The sequence below is a fragment of the Schistocerca piceifrons genome, chromosome 1 (assembly GCF_021461385.2).
Source record: "Schistocerca piceifrons isolate TAMUIC-IGC-003096 chromosome 1, iqSchPice1.1, whole genome shotgun sequence".
NCBI classification, from domain to species: domain Eukaryota; kingdom Metazoa; phylum Arthropoda; class Insecta; order Orthoptera; family Acrididae; genus Schistocerca; species Schistocerca piceifrons.
This window is the reverse complement of record NC_060138.1, coordinates 638774832-638800198: the sequence shown is the minus strand read 5'-3', so window position 1 is coordinate 638800198 and position 25367 is coordinate 638774832. Positions and strand designations below refer to the sequence as shown.

At 42.8% G+C, this 25367-nt stretch overlaps 1 pseudogene; it reads right to left on the bottom strand.

The window, feature by feature from the left end:
- Window positions 1-6488: 6488 nt before the first annotated feature.
- Window positions 6489-6606, bottom strand: LOC124726776 (annotated as a pseudogene).
- Window positions 6607-25367: the final 18761 nt, after the last annotated feature.

The window sequence follows — 25367 nt, the reverse complement described above, 5'->3', positions numbered from 1 at the left end:
ACAACCTCCAGATATTCAAATGCCCAAAGCATTCAAAGATTTAACAACCCTTGCTCAGAAGGTATTAAAAGCCTGTAGTGTTGGCAGAAGAGCCAACACCGTGTTACGAGAGGAGGCCGAAATGCACGCGTTTTAGCTCACGCAGGCTGGCGTGAGGAGGGAAGACCTATACTGACGTGAGGTCTGGAACATGACAAGGAATTAGAATTCAGAAATCGGACGTAATTAGTTTCATACTTAACTTTAATCCATTAATGATGAACGTCGCTCTTGACGGTACATGATTCACAATATTATCTGTTCAGAATAGTAACTGAATATGGCGCCTTGCTAGGTCGTAGCAAATGACGTAGCTGAAGCCTATGCTAAACTGTCGTCTCGGCAAATGAGAGCGTATGTAGATAGTGAACCATCGCTACCAAAGTCGGCTGTACAACTGGGGCGAGGACTAGGGAGTCTCTCTAGACTAGACCTGCCGTGTGGCGGCGCTCGGTCTGCAATCACTGATAGTAGCGACACGCGGGTCCGACGTATACTAACGGACCGCGGCCGATTTAAAGGCTACCATCTAGCAAGTGTGGTGTCTGGCGGTGACACCACAAAGTCCATCATATTCAGTCTAAAAAAACACTTTCCACATCTGCACGAGATAACACTGAAATAACTCCAAGACCATTGTCGTGAAAATTTGCAAATGAAACGAAATTCCTACGTCACACGCACTAAAGACTCAAAGAACGATCAACGAAACTCGCAGAAGTAAATCGCATCCTTTGCCTAGGTGCTGACACCGAGGCTGCATCAAAACACTCCACAATCCACCAGGCAATCAGACAGCGCCTCCCTTTTACATGTGAATTGAAGAACAGTGCTTCCAGGCCCGTAGTTCGTAGACCCGTAGTTTATATTGTAGGCCATTTGCGAGTTCCTATCCGAGCTCAATAATCATTCGAACATTCTGTAAGAGCGGCAAAGAGTCTAAATAACCCGTTGAACTACATGTGTTTTCTTTCAACTGGTGTAATCGGGCCTTCACAAACACTAAACATTCGAATAAATTACGAGATCTGGAACTTTAATAGTGGTAACTATTTATTTACAGCTCATACAAAACAGATACGTGTTCCAAAGTTTTACTGACCTCCAAAGTAGTCACCAGCATTCTGTACAACCCGTTGCCAGCGATGCTGAAGTCGTAGGATACTCTTAGCAGTGCCAGTTGTGTTGACAGTTCGAGCGGCGCGGTCTATTGCCCGAAGAATTTGTAGCAGTTCTGAAGCGAATGCCGTGAAGTGTTTCCTTCAGTTTAGAAATCGAGTTGAGCTCACGAGGGCTTAACTCAGGGGAGTGCAGTAGGCGGTATAGCACTTAGCAGCCCCATCTGTCAAACAAATCAGTAACAGCTTGCACTGTACGTGCTTGAGCAGTGCCCTGCAAAATGATGGTCAGGTCCTGCAGAAAGTGTCATCACTTCTGTCCCTACGCTGTTCATTTTTGGAACACAACATACGACCAGCTTAGAGACAGAAGTGATGACACTTTCTGCAGGACCTGACTATCAGTGGACAGTGTAGTTATACTATTTTAGAAATTCGAAACGTTGTGAACTGAAATTTGCTACCACTTGTTCCCAAAAGTTACAGCACTTATATTTCTTCAGTTAGAAACTTGCTAAAAGTGACACCAATGTTTAAGTGAGCTAAGCAGTGAAAAGGAACGTTTCACGTGGAGATCGCAACACAGCATGCCAGGACCATGTGTAAGTACAGCCTATCGCAGTCTTACGGCGTTTGAGAAACGTCGATCCATTGGTATGAGGGACGTGGGAGCATCATGCCGAGAGATGACACAGACAGTCGGCTGTAGTACAGTCACTTGGTGGCGAGACGGACCCGGGACAACAGCGTCGCGACAACAGTAGGCACCGGTCATTACTGGATGGATGAGGCAACGATAATCTCGTAGGGCTGTTCAACTGGCTATGGTTAATAGAAGGATGACAACAGTAGAATTCTGGCCAGAGGTTACAGGACGAGTGACGTGACAAACTCTCGAGAACAGAGGACTGGAAACCCGATCGACATCTCGAGTTGCCATGTGTCGTCTTGTATTAACACCATACCACAGAAAACAGATATTTGCATGGTGTAAAGCTGCAGTTAATATGACACTGATTTGAGTGACAGACATTCTGTGGATGAGACCAAAGGATGGATTTGGTAGTTATTGAAGGTCGACTGAAATCTCAAAAGTATGTGGCAGGAATGATAAACTTTGTTGTCATACCTTTCATGGCATTTTCCAGTGGGATAATGTAAACACCCACACTGCAGTTTACACTACATACAACTCGAGAAACGCAAGAACCCTTGACTGGCCGGCTTGAGCGCCTAATTTGTCACCCATAGAACATCTCTGGGATGCGATGGGAAGACGTACTTTCACACCTGTCTCCAACTGACAATCTACGTGATGTGGAGTATGTACCTGAAATGGTAACCAGACGCAAAGTTCCTTAATCAGAACACACACTGGTGCTGTGCTAGGGAGACGGTGCTTTAATGGATCCTGATATGCTAGAGAGAGACTGCTGAACCCACTGAGGTACTGGACGAGGTTGCAAAGGAAGTGGCTGCGGTGATTTCGTACCACGTGGCTCAGTGTTGCTGGTTTTTGGCCATAGCAGGACGTAGCCGCACGCGCCGAGTAAAAAGGTGACACCTCCACCCGAGCGACATTCCGACGCTTTCCCCAAAGCAATGAACAGACGAACAGTGGCGAGCTACACAGAAAGGAGCTGTACTGGCGCTCCTCTGGGCTTTCATGGCCTCTGTGTCACTGCTCTTCAATGAGCTTCCCATCCCGTAAAATACGCCCGTTCTCAACTTCGGGGACAAGCAGAGGCCAAGGTCTACGTGCTGGCATGTAGAGAACTGTCTGCGACTTCTGCTGACAGAGGTAACACGTTCTGCCTCAGCTCTAACCGTCGAAAAGCGGTCCTCACTTTCTCTGTATACCTCCACGAGGAAGAAAACGCTCCGTTTTGAAACTTGAAGAGTTTCTAACGATTGCCGCCATTCTGAGCAAATTCTCAACTTCTCTTAAAAATGACAGCTGCAGCAATCTGATTTCGTATTTTTGTTCCTCAGTACTTCAGGATTTCGTATTTCTAGATTTCCAGAAGGCTTTTACAATGTACCACACCTGCGGCTTCTTGTGAAATTGCGTGCTTATGAAATATAGTCTGAGTTATGTGACTGGATTTGTGATTTCCTGTCAGAGAGGCCACATTTCGTAGTAACTGACAGAAAGTCATCGAGTAAAACAGAAGAGATTTCTGGCGTTCCCCACAGTAGTGTTCTAGGCCCTTTGCTGTTCCTTTTATATATATAGGAGGAAAACTCAGCAGCCGTCGTAGATTGTTTGCAAATGATGCTGTCGTTTATCGTTTAGTAAAATCGTCAGAAAAAGATATCTGTATGAGGTGACAATTGGCAATTGACCCTAAATAATGAATAGCATGAGGTCATTCACATGAGTTACATGGTAAATCAGTCAAATCTAGAGGCCGTAAATTCAACTAAAGACCTAGGCATTACAATTACAGACTACTCAAATTGGAAAAACCACATAGAAAACGTTGTGGGGAAGGCGAACCAAAGACTGCGTTTTACTGGTAGAACACTCAGAAGATGCAACAGATCCTCTAAAGAGACTGCCTATGCTACGCTTGTCCGTCCTCTTTTGGAGCACAGACGCGCTGTGATATCCTTACCAGACAGTATTAAGAGACTACATCGATAAAGCTGAAAATAGGGCAGCACGTTTTGTGTTATCGAGGAATAGGGGAAAGAGTATCACGGACATGATACAGGATTTGGGGAGGACATAATTAAAACATAGATGTTTCTCGTTAAGGCGAGTTCTTTTCGCAAAATTTTAATCACCAACATTCTCCTCCAATTACGAAAATATTTAGTTGATCCGGACCTACATAGGGAGGAATGACCAGCATAGTAAAATAAGGGAAATCAGAGCTAGCACGGAAAGCTAAAGGTGTTCGTTTCTTCCGCGCGCTGATCAAGAGTGGAATAATAGGGAATTATTCTGAAGGTGGTTCGATGAACCTTCTGCCAGGCACTTACGAGTGATTTGATGAGTATCCATGTAGATGTAGATGTACATGTAGAGGAATATGGTCTCCTACCTCTTGGAATTTTTTTCGAGTGTTAAATTGCAATTGAAATTTAATTAAGCTCGAAATAAAACTGGTAGCTCAAAAGTGAATTCACTTGTGGATTGGTCGTTTGGAAAGCGTCAAAAGTCTGAAATTAGATATACTGATTGTGGATTATAAAGACTCTCTCCCTCTGTTGGTTTGTCCGTCTCCGTAGTCGACTGGTCAGTGCATCTCTCTTGCCGAGAAACCTGACTCATTTCTCAGTAAACCGGGCTCGTTTCTCGGCACTGTCGGGACTGAAACGGGTCTTTGACTTTGGCCACTGTCCAAGCCCACACCATTGGGCAACAACATTCGTTGAATATAGCTGTCAAAGACTCAGAGTTACGTCAGTTTCGAATTATCTCTGAATATGGCATTTCTGATTTATGTTGAAGTAAAGAAAGGGTAGTATCTTGGTTCTAGATTTCTCGGCTAAGATTTCGCTGTCCTCGAGTCGGAGAAACATCAGGGCGATGGAGTGTAGAGCAATCGATTTCCCGCTAACATTTTGTAGCGATCGTGTAGTTATTTGGGAAAATAGATTTTCGAAATATTAAAGGTATTGAGAATTAAAGCAACAATTTTTGTTACTGAGACTAATGCAGAAACTGATTTTGATTTAAATTTACTATTTTTTCCAGTCTTAGTGTGACCATAATTGTGTTGAACATTGCCTATTTCTGCTTTTAGTTTTGTAATGGTTGATCGCAAAGAATTTTACGTGACTTCCTATGATGTGATCAGCCCAGAGTGATGTAAAGATGGTCCTTAAAGGGTGAAGTCAGTAACCTTCCTTAACATTATCTTGAAACTGTGACTGGCATAGATAATAAATTAAAAGCTTGAGAACTGAAATTTCGCTGAGCTAAAGAAAAGCTATTATATGTTTCAAATTTGTGATAAAATCGTTATCGGCTTGAAAAATCCATAAGATACATTGGTCACGGACGTGGAAGCACCTCTCCGATATCTACCAAACTTTGATGTTTTCTCGAGGAAGTTCTTGCCATGCCTGAAACATTTGTTGTGCCAGTTCATGTAGATTCATTCATTTATTTATTTGCTAGTTTCTTTTAGTGTATTAACTAGATACTAGAACAGACTAAATGTTGCACTTGAATTGGAATGAATATAGCACATAATTTTAGATGTTGTAGTACAACTAAGCATCATGTTGTCTAAGGGGAAGGAATCTACACAAAATATCTACTTAAAAAGAAAAAAATTATAATTTTTACAAAGAAAAAAGTCTGCATACTCCATTTCAGGTACAGACTCCAAATCACGTAGATTTCTAGTTGGAGACATGTGTGAAAGTTCGTCTTCCCATCGCATCCCAGAAATGTTCTATGGGTGACAAATCAGGCGCTCAAGCCGGCCAGTCAAGGGTTCTTGTGTTTCTCGAGTTGCATGTAGTGTAAACTGCAGTGTGGGTGTCTACATTATCCCACTGAAAAATGCCATGAAAGGTATGACAACAAAGTTTATCATTCTTGTCACATGCTGTTGAGATTTCAGCCGCCCTTCAGTAACTACCAAATCAGTCCTTTGGTCACATCCAGACAATGTCTGTCAGTCATATCGGTGTCATAGTTAACTGCAGCTTTACACCATACAAATATCTGTTGTCTATGGTATGGTGTTAGTAGAAAAGACACATGGCAACTTGAGATCTCGATCGGGTTTCCAATCCCCTACTCTCGACAGTTTGCCATGTCACTCGTCCTGTAACCTCTGGCCGGATTCGGCTGTTGTCATCCTTCTATTAATCAAAGCGAGTTGAACAATCCTACGAGACTCTCTATGCCTCTTTCTGTAATGGCCGATGCCTACTGTTGTCGCGACACTGTTGTCCTGGGTCCATCTCGCCACCAAGTCACCGCACTTTAGCCGACTGTCTGTGTCATCTCTCGGCATGATGCTCCCAACGTTCCTCGTACCAATGATTCGACGTTTCTCAAACGCCGTAAGATTGCGATAGGTTGTACTTGCATGCTGTGTTGCGATCTCCACGTGAAACGTTCCTTTTCACTACCTAATTAAACCAAACTAAACCGAACTCCTCCCGCACAGGCCATGAAGGCCCAAAGGCACCGACCGGTCGCCGTGTCGTCCTCACCCATAGGCGTCACTGGATGCGGATATGGAGGGGGACGTGGTCAGCACACCGTTCTCCCGGCCGTATGTCAGTTTCCGAGACCGGAGCCGCTACTTCTCAGTCAAGTAGCTCCTCAGTTTGCCTCACAAGGGCTGAGTGCACCCCGCTGGCCAACAGCGCTTGGCAGACCGGATGGTCACCCATCCAAGTGCTAGCCCAGCCCGACAGCGCTTAACTTCGGTGATCTGACGGGAACCTGTGTTACCACTGCGGCAACGCAGTTGGCTCCCTTTCACTACCTAGCTCATTTAAACATTGGTGTCACTTTTAGCAAGTTTATAACTGAAGAAATATAAGTGCTGTAACTTTTAGGAACAAGTGGTAGTTCACAACGTTTCGAATTTCAAAAATAGTATAACTACACTGTCCAGCCACATTAATGTAACAACCTGTCACAAGCCGGAATATCCACCTTTTTGCTGCCCGTATCGCTGTGGGTCGCGCAGGAAGAGAGTCAGTGAGGTTCTGGGAGGTACCGACAGGGATGAGCAGCCATGCTGACTCCAGTGCTGTGGCCCGTTGCACTGAGTTTCTCGGTTGCGGATACAAGGCGCGAACTCCCCGATCGAGGTGGTCCCAGAGATTCTCAAAAAAATGGTTCAAATGGCTCTGAGCACTATGGGACTTAACATCTACGGTCATCAGTCCCCTAGAACTTAGAACTACTTAAGCCTAACTAACCTAAGGACATCACACACATCCATGCCCGAGGCAGAATTCGAACCTGCGACCGTAGCAGTCGCGCGGCCCCGGACTGAGCGCCTAGAACCGCTAGACCACCGCGGCCGGCAGAGAGAGATTCTCGAATGGGTTTAAATCCGGGGTCGTTTGATGGCCAGGGGATTACGATAAACTTATCCCGGTGCTCTTCAAAACACGCTGGTTCTCTACGAGCTGTGTGCATTGTCCTGCTGATAGATGTCATCCTGCCCAGGGAAAACATAATGCATGTAGTAGTGGTCATGGTCCCCAAGGATAGATGCATACGTGTGTTGATCTATTGTGCCTTCCAGAATGACGAAATCACGCAGGGAATGCCACGAAGACATTCCCCAGACCATAACTTTGGCTGCTGCCTCTATCAATATACCAATCTACATCTACATCTACATCCATACTCCGCAAGCCATCTGACGGTGTGTGGCGGACGGTACCTTGAGTACCTCTATCGGTTCTCCCTTCTATTCCAGTCTCATATCGTTCATGGAAAAAAAGATTGTCGGTATGCCTCTGTGTGGGCTCCAATCTCACTGATTTTATCCTCATGGTCTCTTCGCGAGATATACGTAAGAGGGAGCAATATACTGCTTGACTCCTCGGTGTTTTCGAAACTTCAACAAAAGCCTGTACCGAGCTACTAAGCGTCTCTCTTGCAGAGTCTTCCACTGGAGTTTATCTATCATCTCCATAACGCTTTCGTGATTACTAAATGATCCTGTAACGAAGCGCGCTGCTCTCCGTTGGATCTTCTCTATCTTTTCTATCAACCCTATCTGGTACGGATCCCACACTGCTAAGCAGTATTCAAACAGTGGGCACACAAGTGTACTGTGACCTACTTCCTTTGTTTTCGGACTGCATTTCCTTAGGATTCTTCCAATTAATTCCAGTCTGGCATCTGATTTACCGACGATTAATTTTATATGGTCATTCCATTTTAAATCACTCCTAATGCCTACTCCCAGATAATTTATGGAATTAACTGCTTCCAGTTGCTGACCTACTCTATTGAAGCAAAATGATAAAGGATCTTTCTTTCTATGTATTCACAGCACATTACACTTGTCTATATTAAGATTCAATTGGCATTTCCTGCACCACGCGTCAATTCGTTGCAGATCCTCCTGCATTTCAGTACAATTTTCCATTGTTACAACCTCTCGATATAATACAGCATCATCCGCAAGAAGTCTCAGTGAACTTCCGATGTCATCCACAAGGCCATTTATGAATATTGTGTATAGCAACGGTCCTGCGACACTCCCCTGCGGTACACCTGAAATCACTCTTACTTCGGAAGACTTCTCTCCATTGAGAATGACATGCTGCGTTCTGTTATCTAGGAACTCTACAGTCCAATCACACAATTGGTCTGATAGTCCATATGCTCTTACTTTGTTGAATAAACGACTGTGGGGAACTCTCATCAGCCGGCCGCGGTGGCCAAGCGGTTCTAGGCGCTTCGATCCGGAACCGCGCGACTACTACGGTCGCAGGTTCGAATCCTGCCTCGGGCATGGATGTGTGTGTTGTCCTTAGGGTAGTGAGGTTTAAGTAGTTCTAAGCTATAGGTTACTGATGACCTCAGATCTTAAGTCCCATAGTGCTCAGAGCCATTTGAACCATTTCAACTGTATCAAACGCCTTGCGAAAGTCAAGAATACGGAATCTGCCTGGGAACCCGTGTCTATGGCCCTCTGAACCTCGTGGACGAATAGCGTGAGCTAGGTTTCACACGATCGTCTTCTCCGAAACCCATGCTGATTCCTACAGAGTAGATTTCTAGTCTCCAGAAAAGTCATTATACTCGAACATAATACGTGTTCCAAAATTCTCCAACTGATCGACGTTAGAGATATAGGTCTATAGTTCTGCACATCTGTTCCACGTCCCTTCTTGAAAACGGGGATGACCTGTGTCCTTTTCCAATCCTTTGGAACGCTACGCTCTTTTAGAGACCTACGGTACACCGCTGCAAGAAGGGGGGAAAGTTCCTTCGAGTACTCTGTGTAATATCGAATTGGCATCCCATCAGGTCCAGCGGCCTTTCCTCTTTTGAGCGATTTTAATTGTTTTTCTATCCCTCTGTCATCTATTTCGATATCTACCATTTTGTCATCTGTGCGACAATCTAGAGAAGGAACTACAGTGCAGTCTTCCACTGTGAAACATCTTTGGAAAAGGACATTTAGTATTTCGGCCTTAAGTCTGTCATCCCCTATTTCAGTACCATTTCGGTCACAGCGTGTCTGGACATTTTGTTTTGATCCACCTACCACTTTGACATAAGACCAAAATTTCTTAGGATATTCTGCCACGTCAGTACATAGAACTTTACTTTCGAATTCGTTGAACGCCTCTCGCATAACCCACCTCACACTACATTTCGCTTCGTGTAATTTTTGTTTGTCTGCAAGGCTTTAGCTATGTTTAAGTTTACTGTGAAGTTCCCTTTGCTTACGTAGCAGTTTTATAACTCGGTTGTTGTACCACGGTGGCTCTTTTCCATCTCTTACGATCTTGCTTGGCACATACTCATCTAATGCATATTGTACGTTGGTTTTGAACTTTGTCCACTGATCCTCAACACTATCTGTACTTGAGACAAAACTTTTGTTTTGAGCCGTCAAGTACTCTCTGAAATCTGCTTTTCGTCACTTTTGCTAAACAGAAAAATCTTCCTACCTTTTTTAATATTTCTATTTATGGCTGAAATCACCGACGCTGTAACCGCTTTATGATCGCTGATTCCCTGTTCTGCGTTAACTGTTTCAAATAGATCGGGTCTGTTTGTCACCAGAAGGTCTAATATGTTATAGCCACGAGTCGGTTCTCTGTTTAACTGCTCAAGGTAGTTTCAGATAATGCACTTAAAAAATTTCACTGGATTCTTTGTCCCTGCCACCCGTTATACACGTTTGAGTCTCCCAGTCTATATCTGGTAAATTAAAATCTCCACCCAAAACTATAACATGGTTGGGAAATGCACTCGAAATATTTTCCAAATTTTCCTTCAGGTGTTCTGCCACAACAGCTGCTGAGCCAGGGGGCCTATAGAGACATTCAGTTACCATGTCTGAGCCTGCTTTAACCGTGACCTTCACCCAAATTATTTCATTGTCTCTTAGTAAGTCTAAATCGCTTTGAAGGCTGTCTCGACTCATATCTGTGACGTGCTAGTAGTAAAATGCCAGTAACCCCAATATCCTCGATTTTTTAGGGAAACTAGTATAGCATGGATAATTTGCGCTCAGTTTTAAGAAAAGTTAGTTTTTTACGCGTCTCATTGTTTTTGGAGTGATATCTACTGAACTAAAATGGCACAGTTTTGCAAATATATTCAGTGGTATATATGGATACTGTATGCAAACTGTGTCGCGAACAGAAGTAATAGTAAGATAATAATAAATTAAAACGTCATTCCTAATGCTAAAGTTTTACTGCGTGAACACTGAAATGTAGTAAGCTATGCACTTCTGTCTTTTTAAAATTTTGTGAGGGCCGTCATTGAGAAAAATTTGGTAAAGTTTGTTAGTAGTCGCCAAGTGCTCTCATTCTGAAAGGCTGGATGAATATACCCCGGGTAATGTGCGCACCGTGAGTTACTCTCCCTCAAGACGTATACACAATATCTAGCTTTATTACTTGTCTTATTGTATTAAACCTTTAACGTAAGAGTATACATCTTAATAAGTAGATTATGATAGATTTTTAAATTTTTAAATTCGGTCAGTAACTATATGAAGTACTGAAATTAAATTTTTGTTGCCCCTGGAAGCCGTTAGATGGGCAACGTACAACTGCAACGGGGTGATCGTTTTACCCGTTAAATAATACATATATCTCTTTGTTAATGTTTAACCTGCTCTTTTTAATTCGAGCTATGCCCTCTATCCAATTTCCTCAGTCTCCTAATTAATCAGGGACTTGTTCAAATAATTTACGGGTTTGCTGCCGGGTGAAAGGCATGCCTTGAGAATGGCAGCGTGTGCTCCTGCCGAAATATCACCGGTGGTCGACGACATCACCTGGCAGCAAACCCGTAAATTATTTGAACATTCAATTCGCCGGGAAAAGTTAAGATCTCACATAATCAGGGACTGCTTTCGAGTAGTTTCAAACATGATGCTTTCCGCCGTCGGAACTGAAAGTTGCAGACGCATGTTATCTTACCTTCCAATAGGCTGGGAAAAGATCTATTCAAACGGCCGCGTTTTTCGCAGATTACGTTTCACCTGAAACTCGGACGTGTTTGGAGCAGTTTTCAGATTGCCGCAGGCAGTGGTTCGGTTCTGCAGCGGGCGGTGCACTGTTGCAGGCGCGTGTCAGCAGGCGGTGCCGCGGCTGTCCCCCCTGGGGGCGGCGTGCCGCCGCGCGCGCACGCTGGCCTCGGCCGCCGCCGCCGCCCCCCACGCGGCCACTGCCGCCGCTGCCGCCTCCGCCGCCTTCACCGCCTGCGCCGCCCCCGGACCCGGCGCCGCCAGCCATCTGCTGCTCCGACACCTCCGCTGCAGTCCCCAGAAGCTGCAGCCCACGCGGCGCCCTACGTGAGTTGCACACCTCAATTCCTCTACAAGACTCGCAAACCCTCAGCCATTCAAACTTCCCTCAAACTCTTTTTGTTTGCTGCTGATGGAACTACCTGTCCCATATTCGTCGAATTAGACCTGTCAGTATGTACTCGGTAAACGCCTGTTTGTACCGTCTATGTTTTCTTGTGTTATGATATGTCCAATAAACTAGCAAAAGTTATCCACAGATGCATAATACTACTAACTGCTGCTGCTGATAATGCTACTAGTACTAGTTCTGTAATCGAGATGGTATAGAAGAGCCTTGACGGCTCCCAGCGCTGTTGCCAGCTTTCAACAGCGAAACGTTAACAGCTCCATGCAAAACAGTAACCATCTACAGCGCTGTGACAACACTGAGCCTTGGAGACGTTTACAGAATCGCCTTACGTCACTGGTTAACACAGGCCTGCGAAACTGTTGCTGCCAGCACATTGCAACTGTCAGAGATCATCTTACACCGATTCAGCTGTAGTATCCAAATATGTCAGGGGTGCGGACAGCGACTAATTGTCGGGATAGACAGAATGACGTGTGCAGGACGATTCGCTACGTAACATCAGCAACACGGCAGACGTGGAATCATAAGAGCTCAATTGGCAAATACACTCCAGGACACAGAAAAAGAAACGATGCACCATCAAGGAGCTATGAAAACTGGTCACGAATTGACATTCACACAGGTCTCGATTGAAAATACAAATTTGTAAGCTTTCGTGGGCGATGGATGAATGTGTGATACTGCAGCGCAATCTGACGGTGCAGCTGGCATGACCAGTAAACATGAGACACGTCGATGCCAGAGCATAAAAAATCTTTGCGATTTTCATTCTATGTACTCAGCTGAACAGTAACTATGCCTCGCAGTCATGCGCATGTACAATATACGCAGATGTCAGCATTTGAGAGAGGACGTGCTGGTCGGATTAATCGGCAAATCGTTTCACATTCGAATAGTAACTCTGCCCCTATTCGACGATTTGGCAGGAATGGATGAACCATGGTAGAACATAGCATCAGGAAGGAAGCGGTCCATCTAGAGAGATGACAGGACGAGAGGATCGAGCGATCGTCAGAGAGACACTCAGGGCTCTAGATTCATTATTATTCGACGTGCAAGTGGTGCTTCAGTGAGCACAAGGACCATTAACAAACGGGTAACAGAAAGTGGGCTGAGTTCATGGGCCCCCCTGCGCCGAGTACCATTAACCTGTGTACACCAACAAGCACGTCTGCAGTGGTGACGGCCACATTTGGTTAGGAATCTCACTGACTGGAGTAGAACTGCTTTCAGAGATTAGTCCCATTTCGAGTTGAGCCCCGATGACCAGTGAAGTCGCATCTGAAGACGCCCTGGACAGCGGTGGGATACCAACCTGACTGCCGGCCGCCACACGTCCCACCAACCAGGAATAATGGTGTGGGGTACCATTTCATTTCATAGCAGCACCCCTTTGGTTGTCATCCGCACAACAGTATGTCACCGATATTCTAAGCTCCGTTTTGTTGTCCTTCAGGGCAAGCCATCTTTGGCTTACATTTCAGCATGATAATATCCAACCGCATACCGCAAGATTTTCTACTGCTTGTCTTTGTGTTTGCCAAACCCTACCTTGACCAGCAAGGTAGCCGGATCCATCCCCAATCAGGTCGGGATTTTGCCGATCTAACGCGTCAATTGGACAGAACTTCGCACGATATCCCTGCGGAGGACATCTAAGAACTCTGTCAATCTATGCAAAGCCGTATAACTGCTTCTATAAGGACCAAAGGTGGACCAACACATCTTTGACTTACTCAGTTTTTGAAGCTCACTCTCTCGAATAAATCATCCAGTTTTTAGGACACTGTGCTCATTTGTTTGTCTATACATGTACATCACATCTACCGATTTCTGTCCCATTTGGATAATTCTTTCGTGGTGCGTCTTTTTTCTTTTTCTTTTTTTTTGTCTTAGAGTGTACATTCCTTTATTCAGTAAGACGCACATACACCTATTGCTGGCGGCGACTCAATGGCGTGTATTGACCTCCGGGCAGCAGTGCTACCTGACAGCTGCCTCAGCAAAGTAGCAGCGTCGTGCTATGTAGGCCCTGTGGCGTGCATCACAGTACGTTCTTTATTCAGTAACACTCACTACAGATCTTAGTGAACACTGCAGGTCTTACAGATTGATGTGACCATCTCCAGCACGGAGCAAATTACTATTTTAGACCAGCCTAACATTTCTTAGTAGCGCGTTTAAATCATGCAAGCTCCCAATAACACTTGACAACGTTAAGGACTTTATTCTCTCTGACGTACTGATTTCCAGCCTGGCCCCGGACGTAGGCGAGCGTTCGTGATTTATGTCGAGCAAAGCAACTAGAGTGACGTCTCAAGTTCGTTACTGGACCCCTATTTTCCATGGGCCTCGTTTATTTCCGGACCCGTGTTTCTCAGGGGCGCCGCTTGTTAGAAGACTAACGTCAGTCTCGCGTCTGTGGGGCCGACGGGAAATATGGGCCCCATTACGAACTTGTGAGGTCGCATGAACTGTCTTGCCCGACATGCATCGCGAGCGTTAGGCCACGTCCGGGGCCAGGCGGGAAAAAAGTTATTGTTGTGGTCTTCAGTCCAGAGGCTGGTTTGATGCATCTCTCCATGCTGCTCTTCCTGTGCGAGCCTCCTCATCTCCGAGTACCTACTGCAACCTACATCCATCTTAATCTGCTTAGTGTAATTATCTCTTAGTCTCTGTCTACGATTTTTACCCTGCACGCTGCCCTCCAATACTAAACTGGTGATCCCTTGACGCCTCAGAAAGTGTCTTACCTACCGATCCCTTCTTCTAGTCAAGTTGTGCCACAAATTCCTGTTCATCCCAATTCTGTTCAGTATTTCCTCATTAGTTACGTGATCTACCCATGTAATCTTCAGCATTCTTCTGCAGCACCACATTTCGAAAGCTTCTATTGTCTTCTTATCTAAACTATTTATCGTCCATGATTCACTGCCACACATGGCTACACTCCATACAAATACTTTCAGAAACGCTTTCCTTGCCATAGCCAGTCTACATTTTATATCCTCTCTACTTCAATCATCATCATTTATTTTGCTTCCAAAATAACAAAACTCATCTACTACTTTAAGTGTCTCATTTCCTAACCTAATTCCCTCAGCATCACATGATTTAATTCGACTGCATTCCGTTAATTTCGTTTTGCTCTTGTTGATGTTCATCTTATATTCTCCTTTCAAGACACTGTCCATTCCGCAACTGCTCTGTCTCTGACAGAATTACATAGTCGTCGGCAAACCTCAAAGATTTTATTCCTTCTCCACGGATTTTAATTCCTACTCCAAATTTTTCTTTTGCAGTACGTCAATGAAAAGGTATCCAATAAAGTCCTTAACGTTGTCATATGTTATCGAGGGCTTGCAAGTACGTAAATGCGCATTTACTAAGTACTAAATTGGTCCAAAATAGTCACTCGCTCGGCGCCGGAGACGGTCGCTGCAACTCGGAAGACGTGTAGTGCCACAAGCTGTGACGCGTGCCACAGGTCCCGTTCTACTGTGCTGGAGAGCCTGCTGCCCCGGCACTCGACGTGGTGCGTGGCGCGCTGTCGCGCAGGCTCCTAACCTCAGGCCCCTTGGAGACGCCCAGACACCGGTTGGAACCGCCCCGGAGGTGGTCTTCTCTCGGTGACTCCAGCCCGAACCTCGGAATCATCAGGTCTAGCAGCACCTCGCAGACCGGTAGTTAGAAGATGAACTGGCTGGGTGTGGACAAAGCTGGTTGGCTAACATGGGACCGTCGGCTGGCTTGGATTATGTCTCGGCATCGGTAGCAGTCTTTTATTTTAATTTTTTTATTTCACACTTATAGTGCTGTAGGATGAAATTGAGGAGCAAATTTTCATGCTCGTGGAACGAGGCAGTACATGAAATTGACATCAGAAAAGTAATTGTGGTGTGCGTACTGTAAGACCTTCGGTACACACACCATCAGATTAGTTGACTTGTCGCTCTAACGAAGTAGGCGAGTGTCAGCAATATGTCTCGTGGTCTTATCGTGGCGTGTTTTTCTTCTGCCGTTAGGTCAGACGATAGAAATGCCACTTGCACGCTTAGAGTAGCAGATTGACGGTGACCAACTTTAAACAGAACTTGATTAATTTTCACACACATTTATTAAAATAATAACAATCATAAACCTTACTTAACTTGATTCTGGATGCTATTTACAATTGACAATCTGAAGTTCCTTTGGTCTTGGTACGTTAATCTTATTCTCATATATCTCTGATACTTGACAAAGTGTCTATACATTTCTCTTCATGGCTATGTACAGGGATATGATAATCTTATTAGGCGCAGACTGAAACTTGACTATAGACTGGTACAGACAAATGCAGACTAATACAGACAGGTGCAGATAAATGCATACTAACTAATCGGAGGTCTGTACACTCGTTATAATACCTCGTGCGTTCATGTATCACTGCGCGAATGTGATCCGCGAGGAGAAAGAAAAGGTTCTACGTTAGCAGCAATCTAATTGGCTGCGTTACATATTAATACGCGATCGGCGGAAGCAGAATTTGGTCCGTCTTTATGGCAGCGCCATCTCGTAGAGCGGAGACGGACGAGCGCTGCGCCTGCGCTGTTGTGCTTAGCGGGGCGCGCTCTAGTGGGAAAGTTGTGTACGCGCTGACTACGCAGAACTATGTACACAACAGTAATAATAGATAAAATAAAATGTACACGAATCCTAGGCAGACGAAAAGCTGCCAGTATACAGGGTGGTTATAATAAAACTTTCAGTATTTGAGCCAGTGTAGACGCAAAATTATCTGGCCCATGGGTACCCAACTTTATAGAAATGGCGTTCATAGTGTGCTCTGCATGAGTTACTTTCTTAGTAGTGTCAGTGACAAAACTGAGGCGCCGACATTGGTTCGGCGACGTCGGGTTGAAACAAAGTCATCAGTCCCCATTACAGCTCAACATGGTTCTCGACAAGGTGAGCAGAGTTTTTCTCCAAAAGCTGTTTTATCAAAACAACAGAAATAGTGCTCCTGCTCTTCGCATCGAGGCATTGAAGGAATACAGACAGGTCCTCTTTCCGCACCGAAGTTGAAGAACATGATTCCTAAGCTCGAAATAACTGGTGGTTTGGGAATTGGTCCTGGGAGAGGCCGACGGTCAATTGAGCTACAGATTGTTGAAGAAGTTACTTTCGCCACTTCTGACAACGCTATACGCAATATGTAATCTTCAAGCAGTGCACGAGCTGTGTCACAACAGCTGAACATTCCATGGTTCACCATTGCTGCGAACAGTTGTCCTGCAATCTGTAGAGCCGTTCCAAGCTGTCGTGCATCCACATGGTCGTCGTCACATTGAGCAACGCTTGTAATCTGGAACGTGAACATCGCACTCAATCAACAGATGTTGCTCTCTCATGTGGAAATTAAAATGTGTTTCATTTAACTGTTTATTCGTTACTTCTCCATTGCATGTCCTTACAAGTGTTTCCGCAAAGTTTAATTGTCCTACGTTCACTCGTTATTCGTGGGAGCTCTCTCAAACAGTGAAAGTTTAATTATAACCATCCTGTATATTAGCATAACCAACAGTAACACAGCAACTAGCTTAATTATTTGCAAGGACCATCCGACACAACAGATGGAGTGACCATGAGCAAATTCTTCAGTTTAGACTTGAATGTGCGAGGATTACTGCTAAGATTTTTTAATTCTTGTGACAGCTTACTGGAAATGGATGCACCGGACTACAGCACAAGAGTCAAGGAGGTACGATCCAATTGCAGACGGATTTCTCCCTAATGCCAACTGAGTGAAAACTGCAAATTCTTGGGAATAAGCTCATATTGTTAACAACAAAGGAAAATAAATATTGAGAGGCCAATGTCAGTATTCTAGACACCTGAACAAGGGTCGATAAGAGGTTTGCGATATTGCATCACAAGTTGCTTGAACTGCCCGTTTCTGATACAAAAATAACTTCCATAATTGGGAGTACGGTAGTTATCCCTTTTGTACCCTAATGCCTCATGTCATCAGTGAATGAAAATAAGGAAAGTAGTCCAATCTCCATGATGGACTGTCACTTTTTTTGAGTCAACATTCTTCTGACTGGTTTGATGCTGCCATTTCCCTCTTCCCAGTGTTGTCCACATATTCCTTCCGTCGCCAATTCTGCGAAGAAACTCTTCATTCCTTAGCTTTTCGGTCCACATAATTTTCAACATTCTTCTGTAGCACCTCATCTCAAATGTTTCTGCTCTCTTCTGTTCCGATTTTCCCATAGTCCATTTCTCACTGCCATACAATGCTGTTTCAAACGGTCATTCTCAGAAATTTCCTCCTCAGACTAAGACCTATGTTTAAAACTAATGGGCTTCTTTTCAACAGGAATTCCTTTTTCGCCACTGCTTGTCTGCTTTTTATGTCGTCCTTGCTCCATCCATCATGGGTTATTTTTCTGCCTAGGTAGCGAAATTCCGTATCTTCATCTACTTCTGCTACTCCTTATTAGTTTGTCTTTCGTCGATTTACTCTTTTCATATCCTGTACTCATTAGATTGTTCATTTCATTCAACAGAGTCTGTTACTCTTCATCACTTTTACTGAGGATATCAATGTCAAAAGCGGATCTTAATATTGATATCCTTTCACCTGGAATTTTAATCCCACTCTTGAATCTTCCTTTTTTCCGTCATTACTTCTTTGACGTACAGATTGAACAGCAGGGGCGAAAGACTGCATCCCTGTCTTACACCCTGTTTAATTCTTGCACTTTGTTCTTGATCTTTCACTCGTATTCTTCCCTCTTGGTTCTTGTAAGTATTGTATCTTACCCGTCTTTCCCCGCAGCTTAGCCCCATTTTTCTGAAAATGTCGAACATCTTGCAACATGTGACATTGTTGAATGCTTTTTCCAGGTTGACAAGTCCTATGAACGTCTTAAATCTTGGTTTCATTATCAACAGCAACGGCAGAACTGCCTCTCTGACGCTCTTTACTCACACGAAGTGTCGAATGCTATCGACAAGGGATTTTAAGTTGATTTCATGTTTCTAGATTTCCAGAAGGCTTTCGACACCGTACCTCACAAGCGGATTATAGTCAAATTGCATGCTTGTGGAATTTCGTCGCTGTTGCGTGGCTGGATTCGTGATTTTCTGTCAGGTAGATCACATTTCGTAAGAACTGACGGAAAGTCATCGAGTAAAACGGAAGTGATTTCTGGCATTTCTCAAGGTAGTTTATAGGCCTCTGCTGTTCCTTACACATATAAACTATTTAGGAGATAATCTGAGCAGCAGTCTTAGGTTGTTCGCAGATGACGCTCTCGTCTACTGCCTAGTAAAGTCATCAGAAGGCCAAACAAATTGCAAAACGATTTACAAAATGTATCTGTATGGTGACAAAATTGGCAATTGAACCTAGATAATGAAAAGTGTGTGGCATCCACATGAGTGCCAAAAGGAGTCCGTTAAACTTCGGTTTCATCATAAATCAGTCAAATCTAAAGGCCGTAATTTCAAATAATACCTAGGAATTAAATTACGAACAACTTAAATAGGAAAACCTGAAAAAAGCCTCAAAGAAAAACCTGAAGAAATCGAAAAAGAAATGATTCTCAGAAGGACTAATGCAGCGTACAGAAAATTCAAATCAAGTTTTCGGTGAAATTAAAAGCAAGGGTCGTAACATCAAGAGTGCAACGGAAAGTCCACTGTTAAAAAAAAATCAGATGTGGAAACGGATAGGTAGTGTGGCGTGCTAGTATTGTGGTTTGATTGCATGTTGTGTACAATTTCAGCAAGATTACCATAAAACTAGTTACTTATTATCAATGTAACAGAGGTTTTATTTGAACACTGCTTTTCCCGACTAATAGTCATTATTTTGTTAAAGAAATCTCCAATTGGGAACGTGTAGCAATGTTGCCTGTCAAGCAGTGTAAATGGCACTAAGCTGCAGATCGTTTATCGAATTTAACACAACTGTTATTCGAAGTGGCAGCACTTTTCTTTAAGCAAAATGGACAGCCTTGTCACACAATACTACACGCACACGACACTAATGAATTTTTCCTGTCAAAATATTTCATAAAAATTATTACGAAATAACTAGGCTTCATACATCAGCAAATAAGAACTTATATCACGTAAGATGCATTTTGCACTATATTTAAAGATTATTCACAATCTAAGTCGAATTTACTTTCTCAAAGTGGGTTCTTGGCCACCAATACACAGTTATTATCGCATTATGACCAACAACTTTTATGTTCGTATAGATAATCAATTTAAAACTGCCGCTGCAATATTTCACCAAGAAGGCAGCTAACATAAGACAATCATTTATCGATTCTGCTTCAGGCCCTCTTTTACTACTAACAAATAATATATATTAAATTTTTGTCCCTTCACTATATGCATTGACGTTTGAAAATATTTCTCAATGTTAATCGCTAATTATTCAGCATTTACCAATAAACCGCGCTGTAGATCAATAGCGCTAATGGCTTCGCTTCCTTGTAGCTGAGCAAAAAACTTAACATTTATATAGGACGAGAATTACAATAACATAAAAGTTTAAACAAAGAATTCAACGACACAGAAACTCTATTTTTCAAATGTTAATTGACAACATAATACAGTTTTATACAGACCTCAGTGCTACAAGATATCAACATGTCCGATCACTACAACAGTTCGAACAAGAAGGATTATTCTAGTAGAATCACAGATAACAAAAGATGAAGATTTCCATTATCTTTTTCCATGAGTATTGTCTGAGATATGATTTTCACAGAAAATTAAATTATGTCAATGACAATATTTATTTATTATTATTTTAGTATCGATGAAGTCCTTTTTTATTAATATCACGAGAACGTTCGCTCATATTCCACACACAATGCTGTCGTGAATATTGTTCTGAATACAATAGTCGTGGATATTACAGCAGGAAGAGTACACTGAGGGCCTCTGTGAGCATGAGGACTTATCTGATGACGTGATAGAAGAAGAATCCGGAGTCAATAGGGAAGAGACGGGGAATCCAATATTAGAATTAGAATTTAGAAGAGTTTTGGAAGACTTATAATCAAATAAGGCAGGTGAGATAGGTAACATTCCATTAGAGTTTCGAAAATCATTGGGGGAAGTGGTAGCATCAGCTGCATGGCAGAAAAAAAATTTCTTTTTAAACATTGTAGTTCTGTGGAAAATAACTAAACAAACTATGTTCTTAACTCCATAGAAAGAGTAACATCTCTTACATTTATTATCTATACAATCATTCTTTTCATGTATAAAGTGCTTGACTATTATAGGTACAAATGAATGGTATGAACACAGGACAACAAAACAAGCAAATAATCCTAATAAGAATAGTGCCAGAAACCAAAGATTTTATGATATGACATAAGCACAAGCGCAGTCATGCCACTGTTACAATATTTATGTACCAAGGATCAATTTCCAAAATGAATAACAAATGCAGTGCACATATGTAGCATTTGAAATGGTTACCATGGCTCTACGCACTTTTTTCAAATGATGACATGGCTGACATCCACTTCATGTATGGGTGCATGTTAATGGCAATGTACAGGAGGCAGCGCAATTGTGTCATGAAGCATATCCTCAGAGGAGACAGCCAGACAGCAGATAAACTGAACATGCAACATGCAGGCAGATAAAGAACCGTAGACACAGTGCCCAGCACAAGTTCCAGAAGTATTGCTTTAGCAGAACACATTTTGCCATCCACCACGTGGTTGATATTTACATGAGAGACAATTGTATCCACCTTATGTACAAAGTGTGCAAGGCCTGTTCACACCTCACTTTTGACTTTCCAGCACAGGTTGCCTTCATCCAGTTGATCCTTACACTGAGTGGAAATGATCCACAGTTTCTTGTGTACATGTCATTTATAGAGGAAGCATGCTTCACACAAGATGGTATTAGGAACATCCATAACACATAAAACTTGGACTTATTAAATCCTACATGCAACTATTGAGATGGTACAACAACCGAGATTTTGGGCAAGTGTTGTACTCAGTTGATAGGATTGCATTAAATACTTGGTCAATTTACTGGTCATGTGTATCTTCATTTCCTGCAAAGCAAGCTAATTGAGTAATTGAACGGTGTTCCTTATAGTGAAAGGATATGTGTGTGTGTACATGCACAATTGTGGAGCGGTACATTTAAAAGTAGCTGTTCTGGAGTAAGCTGGCCGAATGGAGAAATACAATGAGGCTCCTTTAAAGCCCCATCAGGTGCAGATAACAGTCTCAGACGCAGCATCTCCATGTCCTAGACAGTGATCACTCAATGTCTGATACTCTTTGTGCCCTTTATATATCTTACCAGGTTTGGTAACAACAGTAAATATGAACAACACTAATGTTCTCTGACAATCATTCTATCTGTTAAAGAGAATAGCAACTATAATCATTTACATATAATCATTTTTGTTTGTAGAAATTCTTTTATGGAGTTCGAGGAGCTGCCAGGCAGATATTGCTTTCAGTTTGTGTTTGAATTGAGAGATTGTTGTGTTTTAAATCACACCACAGATGTCTTCATACAGTGCATTGAGCTAATAAGTTAACTGAATGGATCCACGACCAAAAGCTAAATGCAATTCAAAAATGACACATTTGTTGTTTGTGTTCCAGGGAAATCCTAGCAATTGCAGTGGCCGCCCCAAATGGCCGCAACTCGCAGCATTGCACTGGCAGCCCTCAGGAGCTGTGCCGCAGTGGAAGGCAGGCGTGTTAGCTGAGCAGCCTCCTGCATGGGCCAGTGTCCACCACCCACCGTCGAGCGCAACCCAGCTGCTGCACTCCTGCTGTCCTCAGGCCACCGCAATGAGGTGGCTACGAGAGAGATACCTCAGCTGCTAGTGTCTACTAACAGCACTTACATCCTGTGCAACACTGTGAACACCACAGAAGCTGCTCTGGCAGACTGCACAGTAATTGGTGCTGAAATGACCCGAGTCCCCTAATATGACAGTGTGCAATGTGACACCAGTGAAGGCCATCCACAGAACCATTCTTATGAATCCAATATAGCCTTCAGGGAAGTACTGTATAAAGTTGGGGTCAAAAGCATCATTGCTGATAATCTGAGGTGACAAGTCACTTTTCAGGAATGTACCACAACCTCCATGGTTTCTACTCCCCAGTTTCATTCTCTATAGGATAAATTTTCATCATCATTATGATGACCCCAAGCAGAGAGCTGTTATCTAGGCAGATATCTGACACCAAGTGACTTCTTTACAACAGGCAACATTAAAGAGGTGCTTCAAGTGGAACTTACCAGAGACTTGTCTCAATAAGCTGTGAGCTCCTCACCATGTTCCAATGCACTTGCAAAATGTTAATGGCAGAACCATTGCCCAAATATCAAGAAACACAAATGTGGCTGATAGCTTTCATATACTTAGTCACAATTTGGCACTGAACGCCCACACCATACAGCAACTCTAGACATTACGAAGCAGTCAGCAGAAGTTATTAGTATATCTGTGAAACATAAGACAATTAATAGGAAAGAAAGTATACAATGTATCCTAGTTCTATTGCCAAAATACAGAAAAAGTCATAAAGTTTTAAATAATATACGTTATACATGTTCAGTGCATCCATCCTTGAATGTGCAGCAGACATCCGCATGGAGATCTGTTTCATTCCAGTCATGACCTATTATAGCAATGTCAGTGTGATAATCAGCTGTGGTGATAAGGTTGCAAATAACATGGAAATTTGTGGGCTATGGCAGTAGAAATATGGTGTCCTTCAGGAATCAACTGAGGAAGAAGTCACAAGGGTTTCAGCCATGGTACTGGAGCCCCACTACATTACTGTTTGTCCACTGTGCCCATCTACCTCTGTTGCAGTAAGCCAGTACCTGTCACGTTAGTAGATATAGCCATTACTATCTTCATTCAGCTATGGCATTAGTCAGTTCCCAAACTTATCCAAATGAATCACTATATAATCACAGGCATATGAATGAATAATGGTCTGTAGATCTTTTTTTGAATGACACGTGAAATATAAATCCTGGGTGACTTTTCCACATGTTGTGTGGTTCCATAAGAATTTTTGTCTCTTAGATGCCCATATTCCGACAATTTACCTTCCCAGACAGATAGCATGTTGGTTGTTCTTAAATACAACCTTATCCCCAAAACTTTCAGTTACAAACCACCCACACATTTGAATTGCAGGAATTCAGATGCACAATTTTCATCTTTTTTGCAGCACCATACATCTGCCAGTTTTCTACTCACACATCAAGCTCAAAAGCTGGAGCTGTGGAGGGTAGGCTGGTAAATTTCCCTTTCACACTATATCACTTCCTTGCTCAATCCTTGCCTTGCACATGCCTTAGAATATCATGTAACACTTTTTTATACAGTTGCTACATTTCAGAAGTCTGTTCAAATCATCTCAGGCAGTCAATACAGATGAAGTTCCCTCATATACCATAACAAAAAATGCTTTCTAATTCTTATTGAAACCACATTTGATATTGATGTACCTAGTTCAAAGTGTGGCAGCTTAGCTCACCTCCCAACATTTCTAAAAAAAACTGGATGAGTTTTCTGTATAGTTGTACAAGGCTTATTGTGAGCCATTGAGTGATTTGTGTGTTTCATATTTCTGAACCATTTTGCAATTTTCAATGACTGTGTTCTTTTGTGTGCCATTACTAGTGGTAAGTTGCAAGTGGAAATTTATTTTCTCTTGTGATTGCAATATAGAGAAACCAGCGGAAAGTCAATCTGTTTAAGATGCATGTGGACCACTTAAATGAAAGATCATTGCACACATTCACCCACATCTGAATCATAACTTTAACTTGCCAAAACATTCACATCATTTTAGTAGACAGCACAAAATCAAATAATTTTGATGATACAATACTGCACTCAACAATGTCACTAGAGACCACGTATTAAAAAAAAAAAAAAAAGATTATGGCATTGGTTCCCAAACTTCTTTCCTTCTCTCTCTACCAGTCTGTCCTGTGTAAATATAACAACTGCAAACAATATCCACATGAACCTGTTTACTGAATTGCAACCTTGCTCTCTGTCTATAATTTTTGTACTCCCCTCCCCCTTTTCCCCCCACCACCACCCAATTATCAGGTCAACTTATCAGGATGCATCCTATGAACTGATTGACCCCTCCTATTAGTCAATCTGTACCACAAAGTACTTTGCTCTCCAGTTCAATTCACTATGTGTTCATTAGCATACTTCTGTATCACCTCATTCCCCAAGTCTCTCTTCTCTTCCTGTCTACTCAGTTTATTGTCCACTTTTCACTTGAATTGTGTCTACAATCCAATTATTATTTTCCGGATAAAACTCTGTAATCAGTGTGTATTTGTCACTAAATTATTTTTCAGATATTGTCTTTACTTCTGCTATCACTAGTTATTTGTTTCCCTAAGTAGCAAAATTAATCTGCTACTTTAAGTCTCTCACTTTCCAATTTGCTCAGCTTCACCTGCATTGATTCAACTACTCCCTCTTATCTTTATCTTACTTTTGGTGACATCCATCTTACAACCTTGTTTCAAGATGCTATCCTCCCCATACAGCTGCTCTTCCAAATTCTTTACTGCCTTTCA